Source organism: Echeneis naucrates, chromosome 15 (genome assembly GCF_900963305.1).
Source record: "Echeneis naucrates chromosome 15, fEcheNa1.1, whole genome shotgun sequence".
Lineage (NCBI taxonomy): Eukaryota > Metazoa > Chordata > Actinopteri > Carangiformes > Echeneidae > Echeneis > Echeneis naucrates.
In genome coordinates, this window is record NC_042525.1 from 21,184,586 (window position 1) to 21,198,232 (window position 13,647).

At 41.7% G+C, this 13,647-nt stretch overlaps 1 long non-coding RNA gene across 2 annotated transcripts; it reads left to right on the forward strand.

Annotated features, from left to right (window-relative positions):
• Positions 1-9,379: 9,379 nt before the first annotated feature.
• On the forward strand, positions 9,380-13,024 carry LOC115055705 (uncharacterized). 2 transcript variants are annotated; one of them, XR_003841714.1, is made up of 3 exons: positions 9,380-9,565; positions 12,009-12,143; positions 12,332-13,024. It is a non-coding gene; the product is annotated as an uncharacterized LOC115055705 (long non-coding RNA). The 2 variants fall into 2 exon arrangements; XR_003841713.1 differs by having other exon boundaries at positions 12,009-12,139.
• The last annotated feature ends 623 nt before the right edge of the window (positions 13,025-13,647 follow it).

Genomic DNA, 13,647 nt, shown 5'->3' on the forward strand with positions numbered 1-13,647 from the left:
TAAAAGAGTGTTGGGTGTGTCACCAATGGTGTACAAAGGATGCAGGATGTGACAAAGTAGTTGGGACCTGAGCAGTCACTATATTATTTAAGATTCAGTTAATCTTAAATAAGCTAAAGACATTTGTGTAATATTTTTCCAAACAACAGGGCTCTGTTTCCCAGAGAGGGAAGCAGGGCTGTGATACATGTAACACCTGTTGGGGTCAGACAGTAAAACAAATAACTCATGTGCAAGAGAAAATTGTGTGAAATTATTGATGCAACACAAAAGAACAACACTGTCCAAGAAGCATTACAACTTTATGTAGTTTCTCAAAAAGAATTCACCTAAAGAGTATTACAGTGACCTTGTAATACACACATCTGGTAATGTCTGGTTGTTGCATTCATGTTTTACACAAAAAATATGACCATCTGCTAAACACCAAAAATCAAAGCTAAACTCAGGAGAAATTAAATTATACAATTATATATTAAAGATGATCTATGTAAATATCCAGCATAATTTACTCCATAGCCATTTGATTTTATTGTTATTAGTTCACTTTAAAGTCTCCCTCTGTTTTTTGTTTTGTTTTTTAATATGCACAAACAGTCATTGCACTCTGTATTTTTTTATTTTTTTTTAATCACAGTCATCAAGATTCAACTAAAGAAGGGAGAGATAAGATCAGCACAGGACGTTCAACTCTGAAATTTTTGCAGGATGTGGGGATTGCAGGGAACTGGTGCTGCATACATTAGAAGAGTGAAAGGGCCCTTCACAGAACTCAGTTCCCAGAAAGACTAATTGAATAATAAGATAATTACAGCCAGGAAAAACACTGGAGCATATAAAGCACGAAACATTCATTTCACACCAACAGCTAAAAGGTAAAATAATTCAAAACCATTTTAAGAACAGATAGAAGCAGCAACCACCCATTCTAATGAGGATGAATGTCAGAAACATAAGACAGTGGATTTACATATACATCTGTTTTGTCAGGTTATGGCTTAGCTTCAGTCTCTGGACAAATATACTGTGAGCACTGATGCAAGTATGCAACGTCAAGCCATTTCTTTGTGATCTTTTCAGTATCTAATTTCTCTGTTTACTTTGAAACCAATAGAAATCATATTTGGACGGAAAGGTGTAGCAGATGAGAAGAGAGGGCTGGATTTGAACAGCTCTGTACTCTACCAAATTTATGTTTTTCTTTTGGTTATGTCAAGTTTTTGTTAAAAAAAAAAAAAATGTAGACTCACATAGCCCATAATATTCAGAGAATTTCATTCAATGCATGGTTTCTCATTCATACACATCTGTCAGGTTGGCCTGCTTTTGACAATTCAATCCATTGCAGTATTTTTCCCATTTCAAATACCTCCTTCCAATGCATCTTAGGAATATGATAAAGGTTCCAACAGGTGGATGCTTCCCTGCATGAATAAAAATGAAAATAATATGGTTTAAAATTTACTTGTTGTGTTTGAGCTCAGCTGAACCACCAATAACAGAACTGTAAAAAACAGGTCTGTAAATCAACAAGATTTAAAATAAAAGTTGCATTGTTGAGATTTCTCATACACAAAAAGCAAAAATATGCCACAGGCTGGATCATCTCATCTCATTTCTGTATGCAATTTTTGACTTACCATCTGGTTCAGAAACTTTTTAGACTTGTTTGAGACTATTTGCTAGGTAATCATGTTCTCAAGGAAGCATTTTCTTCCAATCAGTTTGAAGTCATATGAAGCGTTACTTGGGAGACATGAAAAGGGGGGTGAACCCTCATGCTGGGGAGTTTGAGTGCAACACAGAGGGATTAATGAGTCTATCAATAGCGAAAGAGCCAATGCTTCAGGGAGAGTTTACATGATTCAGTTCAGAGTGGGATGCTCAACCCATGATAGGTGGGAGCTGTCGTTGGATGTGTTGGTGGCTGGCACACAGTGAAGTGCTGACTCCAGGTCCTGGTTTTTTCACTCAATGTGGTCATTGGTCTGGGGATGGAAACCAAGGTAAAGCTAACAGTGGCACCGTGAGACAAAAGGTTTTCCATATGTGAGGTATAAACTAAGGCCCTCTATTAGAGACTATGTCAGCAGGGTTTCCATCTAATTTGAAAACATAGTGGACCAGGAGGTCAGCTGTCTCAGCGACTGAAGGCAGTTTAGGAATTGAGCAATTGACTAAGGTTAGGATGACAGTGTTACCTTTGGAGTGGGGGATGAAGCTGGTGATGAAATCCAGGAAAGTGTGAGATCAGCGCTGACCAGGGACTGGGAGAGGAAGTGCCTAGCAGGTGATGGGAGGCTTTACCGCATGCACCGACAGAGCATGCAGTCATAAAACTCCTGGATGTCCACCAGAAGTGTTTCTTTAGGAGGGAGAGTGTTTGATTGATGCCACCGTGACAAGTGAGCTGGGAGCAATGTGACCACTGCAGCACCTAAGAATGGACAGCATCTGGGACAAACAGGGCATTAGGTGGGCTGCTACCTGGATTGGGCTGTTGTTGCTGAGCCGATTTTATGATGTCCTTAATTTCCCAGGTGAAACCAGACACAACTCTGCCGGAGGGCAGGATAGAATTGGAGAGCTGGGTGAGGTCATTTGAGGTGAACTGGCGGGACGGGCCATCGATCTTGGCATTTCTGCAACCTGGGTGATAGGTTACAGTACAGCAGCTAAAGAACAGGGCCAACCTAGCTTGTCGGGAGTTGAGCCGCTTGGCTGTTTAGATTTACTGTAGGAAGGTTTTTATTGTCAGTCCAGACAATAATAATAGGTTGCCCAGCACCCTCCAACCAGTACTTCCTTTCCTCCAGTGCAAGTTTGATCATAGTTTCTCAGCTGTTGAGAGACAGCAAAAGAAAAAGGCACATGGTTGCAGGTTGTTAGCAGGGCCTGAACTAACCCAATTCCACCACAAACAGTTTTTGAGGATCAGGGTGGATTAAGATTGATGCAGAGGTCAAAAACTCCTTTAATTTTCAGAATGCCACATTGGCATCCAGGGTGCAAGTAAAGTGTGTCTTGGTGGAACTAAGTTAAGTGAGGGGTGTGGCTACCTTACTGTAGTTCTGTTTGAAGTGGCGGTAGAAAATGGTGAACCTCAAATATACATATATATTTATTATTGACCGTGACGTTGTTGAGCCCTCTGTAATCAATACAGGGTCGAAGGAAGGGTCCCTCTTTTTTCCATAAAGATGAAACCTGCCCCCAGGGGTGAGGAAAAGGGACATATAATGCCACCTGACAGGGAGTCAGTGATGTATGTTTCTACTCCCAGGAAGAAGCGCACCTGGAAGTAAATCAATTTTACATTCATAGGGTCGGTGAGATGGTAGTGATGGTAGAGATGGTACTCACTTGCTAAAACTCTCCTCCAGGTCATGGTAGTCTTCCGGAACTCCATATAGATCTGCAGACTGAAAGAACTGGGACACAGGTTTGCTGATATTATTTCCTGAGGACTGAGTAGACTGTAAACAGCGAGAATGGAAGGAGGTGCTCCATCCAATAATTCTTTTGTATTCAGATAACAAGGGGTAGCCAAGAATGAGTGGAGTCGTGGGTGATGACTAAATCAAAAATTGAGTGAGTTCTTTGTGGTTGCAAGATGCAATAAGGGTGGAAGGGGGTGTGCACTCAGTTACCTTGGCGATAAGGCAGCCATCCAACGCAACAGCGATGATAGGCGTCTCTAGCAGTTTCAGGCCAGCCTGGATAACTAGCTCCCGGTCGAGGAAATTATCCTCAGCACCAGAATCAATGAGAGCTTGGAGAGGCAGAGCCAGACTCGAGGTGCATTAAGTGGCTGGGATCAGAAGACAGGGCTTGGGCTGGATGGCAACTGAATGTGGATGTTGTCATGAACTCCCAGACTGCATAACACTCACTCACTCATCTTAATCTGCTTTATCCGTATCCGGGCTGCAGGACTGTTGGAGCCAATCCCAGCTCACATTGAGCAAGGGGTGGGGTACACCAGTCTCCAGTCCATCGCAGGGCCAACACACAGAGACAGGCAGAGACCAACAACCACTCAAACTCAGACAGTTTAGAGTCACCAGTTAACCTAAACATGATGTCTATGGCCGGTGGGAGGAAACCCACACAGGCATGGGGAAAACATGCAAACTCCACACAGGAAGGCCCCAGGCCGGGAACTGAACCCACAGCCTTCTTATTGTTGGGCAACAGCTAACCACTATACTGCCCCACTCTTAGTGAATGTGACATCATAAAAACGGATGTGGAATTGGAAAAACACAGCACAGAAAAAAGTCCACAAGTTAATAAAGTAGGACGAGAAAGGAGAAATACAAAAAAAAACTAAATTGATCTGAAAGAGAACAAAAACAACAAATACAGCATATTAAAGTGTATGAAAGAATATTGATAGTTATATCAATATAACTATCCCCCAGCGGCTGCTCGGGAGCCACTGGAGGGGAGGAAACTATCTCGGCTGCCGTATGAACTCGTCTAGGTTGGCCCGCAATGGCTACGGGGGGGGGAGCTAGCTACACTAGCATAGGTTGGGCTAGCTAAAGTGCGGAGCCGTGATTCTAACTCATTAATTAACCATTTCTACCATCATCTTACATCTATGACAAGAGGTGCTATCATAAAAGGAGGCAGAAGAATAACTACACCTGAGGCACAGAGAACAGGAGAGGAGAGGAGGAGGAGAAGGAGGAACAGAGAGTGGAGACAGAGAGCTAGAGGACATTGCTAATCAGGTAGTTTGATTAGCAGAGGAGCAGAACCGGTTATAATCTTTGGAGAAAGGGGACTTTTAAACATATTGTTGGTGTGAAAATAATTTGCTGTCGGATTAATCCAGTGAATTAGGAAATAATAGCAGAAGAACAGTGGAAACAACACACGAGATGACAGAGCACAGCAGAGAGCACAACTGCCAGTGACCGGAAATGACGCAACACACTAAGAAAACCTCCGTGAAATGGTCCTGGGTATTTGACAGGAGAATCCTGGTGCAGAGGGTGGACTGGCAGGCAACACACAGTGAAAGGAGAGCGAAAAGAGTCTGTGCCGGGAGGCGCAAATGACCACTGACTCCAAGCAGGCAGTCAGACAGGAGGGTAGATGACAAGAGTATTCATGAAAAAATAGGCAAATACAGACTGCACTGACTCACATAGAAGAACAGCATGTAATTGAGATTTATTTCAGCTTCACCTAGATCATACAGTCTCCTTTGGGAGTGAATAGATGTTAAATGGAAAAGGTTTGAGGGGATTATGTACACATGTTGATATATACAACAACTCCAGAGCAGATATAAGGCTGAAAATTTGTGTAAAATGTAACAAAGCTAAACTCTCCTCACTCCCCTGTTGTGGGACTGGAAGATTTATTCAGAGTTTTCCTGCCTTCAACAGACAATGAAGACAGAGATTTATCCAACAGTGTCCACAATTACAAATGCCATCAGGTTATGAGTTTCTGACCATTGAAGATTGGGACTTTGATGTCACAACACATGCCCTCTTGCCCAGCACAACTAGACCCTCCATCGGACCTTGCAGGATTTGGTTTAATTTGGTGTTAATCTGAGATCTATTGTATTTTTATTCGATTGGATGCCTAATCTGACTGAAATAGGACATGAAAAACTACACTAAGATGGTTTTTGGTTCCGTTAACCACAAATAAATCTTCTAATGGACATCAACCTCTGGATCAATCCCTCTGGTGGACTGGAGCAGTTGTCTTTAGAAGATATCATCTTTGTTGTTCACCATCCTTCCGGCAGAAGAAATTCTTGATGGGCTGAATACAAACACTGCATTACATTTGGCTTAGCTTTCACAAGTTTCTGTGGTGTTCAGTGACCCATAAACAGGACTGGGCACCTGTTTCCAATTCTACAAGGTGTGCTAATCACCTTGTGTGGGTTTGGTTTGGAAGAAAGCCCTGCAGGCTCAACAGTCGCTCATCTCTGACCTATAAACTTCGCCAGGAAAACATGCGACTGCCAGATCTCCTCTCTGTGGGAAACAAGCACTCTGGTCTATTGACTTCTCTTGGCAGGCACCACAAATGCACTCATACACTAGAGAACAGGGTGACAGAGGACTCATCCGTCACACAACACACACATACAGACAAACAAAGACGACAAACACACAAGTGGCTCATGTAAAAGTCAGACTGCACCTGGGTACATTTTCTCCCACTGCAAACTGGTTGATTGTCCTCCGTCTCCAGTTCCTTTTCACTCAAGTTTGCTGCCTGTTCATCATTAAAGTTCAAATCCCATTTCAAATAAATAATCTAAAAGCAGCGTCTGATAATTTTGGGAAACCAAATTTTAATTTTAATTGCATTAAGCTCTGAGACCTTAATAATGCAGCAGTCAGAGATGAACAAAGACACTTATTGTGTCTTTACCAATTCCTTACCAATTGATCAACTGGCACAATTTCTTTTCATTTTCAAAAAATATTTTGTATATGCACATAGTATAATCTGGATTGCAATCACCATTTTATAGTTATGTGGTTGAATTTTTGGGGGAGAAATTATGAGTCAAAAGTTAGATTCAGCACATTTAATGTTGGTTCCATATTTGATTAGTTGATATCTTTCTACCTTCAGGATCATACCTCCAAATGACAGGTTTGTCTATGCAAGATGGTGATGTTACAACATGATATTCTGTACAGGTGTGACCTGGGGTGCTCACAACAAAAGGCCATTTTAAAATATGGGCATTTATTCTACCATGGCACCAGCAGGTGCTGCATCCAGGAGCAATATGTCATCAGGGTGTTTGTCCCATTTTTGGGAACACAGTATCTCATGAATGTTTTACATTAATTAACAATTCACAATGAAATTATTAAATTTAAGACAAAAGTCAAAGGTCACTATGACCTCACAAAACCCGTTGTTGGTCCTCATAGTAAGATGCTGACCAAATAAAATAAAGGAAAGGGGTTAGGGTTAAAGGGCCCCTATTTGGGGCCACCACAGCAAGTCAGCTCTTAGACTTACTCACTCACTCATTTTCATCCGCTTCATCCATATTCGGGTTAAGGGGCTGCTGGAGCCAATCCCAGCTCACATCGGGTGAGGGGCAGGGTACACCCTGGACAGGTCGCCAGTCCATCGCAGGGCCAACACTCAAGGACATACAGAGACAAACAACCACTCACACTCACATTCACACCTATGATCAATTTAGAATCGCCAGTTAACCTATACATGCATGTCTTTGGACGGTGAGAGGAAACCGGAGTACTCGGAGGTGTACTCGAGGTGCATTAAGTGGCTGGGATCAGAAGACAGGGCTTAGGCTGGATGGCAACTGAATGCGGATGTTGTCATGAACTCCCAGACTGCATAACACTCACTCACTCATCTTAATCTGCTTTATCCGTATCCGGGCTGCAGGACTGTTGGAGCCAATCCCAGCTCACATTGAGCAAGGAGTGGGGTACACCAGTCTCCAGTCCATCGCAGGGCCAACACACAGAGACAGGCAGAAACCAACAACCACTCAAACCGTCTCTCACCGTCTTTGGACGGTGAGAGGAAACCGGAGTACTCGGAGGAAACCCACGCAGACACAGGGAAAACATGCAAACTCCGCACAGAAAGGACCCAGGCCGGGAACCGAACCTTCTTATTGTGGGGCGACAGCACTAACCACTACGCCACCATGCTGCCCGCTCTTAGTCTTGTGTGATTGATTTAGCTACAGTTTTTACACCAGATGCCCTCCTGTTACAAAGCAGCTACAGTATGTCAGGCTTTACCTGTGAAATTTTGTTTTTTTTTTTGTAAATTCTGTTCTTGCTGTTTTTCAAGTCAGCAAAAATTGCTATTTTTATTTGGGCAACACATATTTTGGCACAATTATGAGCCGTTTATTCAAGACATGGATCAAATTGGGGGCAGTTTATTCTACATGCAGTCTGCATCTATGACCCGCTGAAGAGTCTGAATCCAACAGTGAGTCAATCCCCATAGACTCCCATGTTCAAATTTCCAACTTTATTGCAGAAAAACAATATGTTTACAGCCTCCTTTGGTCTCTGGAGCTAATTTCCTCCTTCATGATAATCCAAATTTCCTACTGTTCAACTGTTCAAATGTTCAGGATTAGGAGGCAGGGGGCAAGCAATAGTGAAAGAAAGTGGACTCAGCCTCACCACCACCTCTTCTTTCTGGATAAATAATGTACCTGTGTTTTTGTGCCATCTAGCTTATTTCTGAAAGTCCTGGTGGACCTGGTGCTTTGTGTTAATTAGTTCATTGTTGTTCTGTGCTGGAGCCAATCCCAGCTCACATCCTGAACAGAGCCAACAACCACTCCCACTGAGACTCAGACAATTTAAAGTCACCAGTTAACCTAAACATGATGTCTTTGGACAGTGGAAGGAAACCCACACAGGCATGGGGAGAACATGCAAACTCTGCACAGAAAGGACCCAGGCTGCCAGACTGCAGAACAGGTGGACACAAATGCTCAACACAGAGTGGGTTCAGTGTGTTCTTTGAACAAAACATAATAAGAATTATAATAACAGTTAGTATAATAATTTAATCACAGCAAATGAGCAGTTTATCAGAGTCATTCAAATAACCAATAAAAATCAATTTGCTATCATTTGGAGGATTGACAGCTGCAGTTAGTGACTTTCATGGCCTGCTCCATTCATCCTTTTGTTCATTCAGGTCCTTCCTATCCCACTGAAAGAATCACCTTCTCCACTAAAATGCCTCCCCTCCATGAGCACTGGCCTTTTGCCACTTACTCTCTACTAGGATGACTTTGTGCCACGGACCCCAGCTTTTCTCTCGTCTCCCTGCCTGACTCGATCCTGACTATGTTTTGGACCTCCCACGTGTGTTTGGGTTTGACTTTGCACTAATAATTCTTTGTCTTTCTTGTCAGGTTCAGTCTGTGTTCTGTGAGTTAGTTTCTGTTATGACTCAGTTTTGATTTTGTCCGTCACTTCCTGTTTTATTTTGAAGTCCTTGTCTCTTCCCTCGTCCTGTCAAGTACCCTCTTGTTGATTACCTTGCCTGCTCTGATGTGTTTCACCTGTGTCTTGTTGTCTTGTTCAGTCCAGTGTGTATTTAAGTCCTGGTTTCTGTCTAGTCCTTGTCAGGTCTTTTGTCCCAGTCCTAATTCACCTCCGTTTCTTTGAATATCGTATAACCCAGGTGACAACTTGAGTTCTCGCGTTATCTCCTGTTCAGGTTATCGAATAATTTCCTATGCTATTCTTGTGTCATCTCGCGAGATCGATACCTGGGCTGCAGTGACGCCATGCGGTCACATGGGGAAGCTCCACCAATCGCACACATGTACTAGGCTCTCACAGTAGCTCAGTCTGTGAGAGAAGCAGCGGGGAAGATGCTGGACAGACGAGCTACAGGAGCCATCTACTGCACCAAAAGGTGGAAGTTACGTGCGATCTAGGCTGCGAGCAATAACTAATCTGCAAACTGGCCAGGTTCTTGTTTGGTGGTGAGCTCAGCAGTCTAAAGCCTACAACGGTGAATAGAGTCGCATCCCTCCGGCCTGCTGGTAGGGGGCTCTCTGTAGCCCACAGCATTCTCTCACCCCTCTGCAAAGCCCATTGACCCCCATACATTTATACACACACACACACACACACACACATCCCTGTCTGACCTCCAAATTCCCCTGGATTCAGATTCTAAGTTTCTAAGATTCTAAGATTCTACGTGAGTTCTTCAATGAACTTTGGGTGTGCAGCTGGGCGATGGATGTGTCATTGAACTGATTGACTGACTCTACTGATTTGATTTACTGATTTGTGTTTACATGGCCATTTCTACTTTGTGTGTGTCTCTTGTTCACTGTATATAATTGCACTGTGTTTGTTGTCATTTACTATCTCCAAATATATGTGGTACCATCTAAAAAGCAACCTCAGTCTCTTGTCCAATCTCTCCCTGAGCATACTTTAGGCTTCTGATACTTAGCCCAATACTTAATTGTCTTACATCTTGTGTCAACATAGTTGCTACAATAGTCTTTCTTCCTTTGAGTATATGTATGGGAGTTTGTTTCTTTCTGTTCCTAGTTGTTTTTTTGGTTTCCTCATTTAAATATATTTTGCCTGCAACTGTCTATCGGCTTGTTTCCGCACTTGGGTCCTCACCTCAGCACTCCCACAACCATGACATTTCTGGGTTTTTGAATCCTTGTACTTCTGTATCTTTCATCTGACTCTTATGTCCGCTCTACGTCTAAATGTGTGGGTGATGGATGTGTCATTTATCACAAATATGAAGTGTGAGGCCACCTAGCAAGTGGAAATGTCGTCATTTTGTTCAAACAGAGAGGGCATCACAAACACACACACACAATGAATGCAGATACACAGAGAGAAAACAATCCCCCTGTCACACACACACAGCCCTTTCTGTTGCATGAGGAAATCTTTAATAATTCATCAGTCAACCCGAGTGAGAAATCACTGTGATAAAATAATTCCTCCCCTTTTTCAGAAGTAAATTATGACTGGGTGTGGAGGGCAGGAAGTAGACACGGGGAGGGGACACCACATGTTCTGCCTGTTCATGCTGTACCCTCGTTGAGTGGCCAGACCGTACGAGTGTGAGTCCATTAGTATTTCAAGTGAGGACTGTTCAGTCAAATCTGTTATCTGTCTGCTGCAGTCTAGGGCTCAAATCCTGCTAGTACTCGTTCCACCTATTTAACCTTTTGAAAGGCGTGAAAGTCAGTTTTAATCTCACTGTGACACAACTGTCCGATACATTCTAAAACGTTAAAGAGCTTTGTATGTGTATGTGTATATTTTATATGTGAGGGCAGTGTCTGAATCTCCCTTATAGCACTATAAGGAACCAGGTCCATGTACATTGTGGGCATCTGTCATTTTATTTGAGATTTCAAAATAAAAACGAAAAATAATCCTTTTCCCATTTTTTTATTTTGAAATGACAAAAAAAAAAAAAAAAGCCCTAACTCACTATCTAGCTCGTGGTCCAACTTCCGGATCACAGAGCAGGAAATAGGGAAAGCAGTTTTCCACGGTTGTATTTTAATTTCCAATATCCATTTACAAACACATCCAAATAAATCTGATAATGGTGAACAGATAATGGATAACACCCCGTTTTTCCTTTTTCATTTATAACCAAAGAAAAAATAAGAAAGGGTTTATTTTTCGTTTTTTGTTTTGTCATTTTAAAAATAAAAATTGAACAGACGTGAAAGACTGAGAGGGAGAAAGGCAGAGGGAGGAAACACCATAGTGAAACAATGGTAGTTTATTTTGTGTCTTCTCCTTCCCCCCAAATTGAATTAACACCATTTCTCATCATTAGCATGTCCCCTTTTTTTTCCTTTAGATCAGTGATCATCCCATTAGGCCAACTACATCCTCTTCTCATGGTATCAATCTCATTACCCAGTCCATCGCCGCCTCTTCCCTCTCATTCTCCGGCTGTGCCCTCTTCCTCACTCCTTTTTTTTTTTTTTTTTTTTTAATGGAGGGAGTGACAGCGCTGTGGTGCTGGGAATATAAGTGTAGAATAATTATAACTGTGATATAATGTTCAACCATTTAACCTCTTATTTGATTTCATCAAATTCTGGATGAGTGATATCTTTTCTGGTTGGGAGACATCTTTTCTTACATACTTTTTGGATGTAGAATACTGAAGGATTATTTTTAGCGTCTTGCAGTGACTTTTGCGCCTGGTTTGGTCCTGGGCGTTTTTCACCATTGTGCCTTTCAGCCAGCTCAGGATCATCCATCCATCTTCTACCACTTTTCCGTTTCCAGGTCTAACCCTAACCCTAAGCCCAGGATCAATACATGCTTTATGTGGATTTGTTTTTTTTATTTCAAAGCAGAGCATTTTCAATTAGGCTCTCGTCCCCAGAAGACAAAAATAGATGGTTTGTTGCATCCTTTTCCAGCAGCAGGATGTTTCTTTTCTAAAGGTTTTTTGTCTCTGTGTATTTATTACAGCTCTGTGGCTCTTACCCATGAGTCATCATCATTGGAAATTGCCCTATGGATCAACTTATGTTTCCAACCACCAAAGCAATCTATAACAATTCAAAATGCCAGAGGTTTTGTTTCATTTGATCAACCCACAGGTTTGTAAGTAAACCTCAGTTTCAAAAAATAAAGAAAGAAATAAAACCTATTTCATTGTGAACATTTTGACTTTTTAATAAAATAAAAAGTGCATCCCATGCAGACATGGTGCAGCCTTAGTGTCACGCCTTACCTCCCATGTCTACATGTTTCTGCAGTAATATGTATTCAAGTTGTGTTTCTTGCAATAGGAAGCTGCACAAGTCTGAGCCCATCAGCACAGCAGAAGCATGAAGTAGCTGCACTGAGCTGGGTGGAAAACCATGGAAGAAATTCCCAGCCTGTGGAGCCTGTGGAGTACCCAGACAACAGTGGTACAAGGTGAGGAACCAATTTCCTGCCCAGCACGATCATATGGAAAATTACAGGATTACTTATAGACAGAGTAACAAACCAGGGTGTCACTTTGTTCCAGCAACAGCTTAAGTTTCATTCATACAAGGAACAGTAAAAGGAACTCCAGACTTATTCAGACAGGAGAATTATTAATCTGAGCTTCAAAACAGCCACTGCTTTGTGAGAGACAAAAAGTCATGCCACCACGTTTGGAAATTACAACTATAAACTTCATTGAAGATATAATTGAGTGCATTTCTGTTTCTCCAATCACCCATTTAAGTGGGGCCACTGATGATGTGTGCACGGGTAACCGTTGTTCCAAATGCAGAGTAAATTTTCCTGCTTGACTGTTCTAATGTGATTCATTTGTTATTGCATACCACCAGCTATAGGATTAGTGATGGGGCATAAACAGCTCTTTCAAGCTTGTCTTTACTTGTGTGTGACATGAAGTGATGGCTGACAGCCATTAACATTTTTTTTCATTAATTTCTTTACTTAACATGTTTATTGCTATGCACTAAAGCAAATGACTTGTATGTGAAAACTAACTTGACTACAAACATAACTAATAAACAAGCATCCAACATATTACACCTGTGGAAAGCTAATTTGCATTGGCAAAAAAAAAAAAAAATCTGTCAGTACAATAGCGTCAATATAGCTTCAAATGAGCTTTCAGCCGTTTCTCTGCTCTGAAACATGATTTACATATTTATGACTCTGTTAGTCAACTCAAAGTACTTCTGTAAACTTCAGGATTCAAAAAACACAGAAGGAATGATTTTGTATTGTAATCTTCAATGGCTCAGCACTTCCTGACTTCAATGATGTGTTTATAAGAATAACATGGATGTCACAGCCTCAGAGTGTCTATGTGCTTTTAAACAGTGATTTAGACATTTCAGCAGATTAAAGTTTTACGAAGGTGTCAGCTTGATCATAGCAGAATGAAGCCCCTGTGTAAAACTTCTACATGAAGATTTCTTTTGTTTGCGTGATCAAGGGCCTAAAGCCAACTAGAAAATCACTCCTGGCATGTGAACCCTTTAATTTGAAATTTGGAAAGATAAATGTACTTTTTCAACATATCAAAGAGTCAGAGGCCAAACCGGACAGAATTATGTAATTTCATCTACTTTCTTTTTTTTTTTTTTTTTTGAGACAT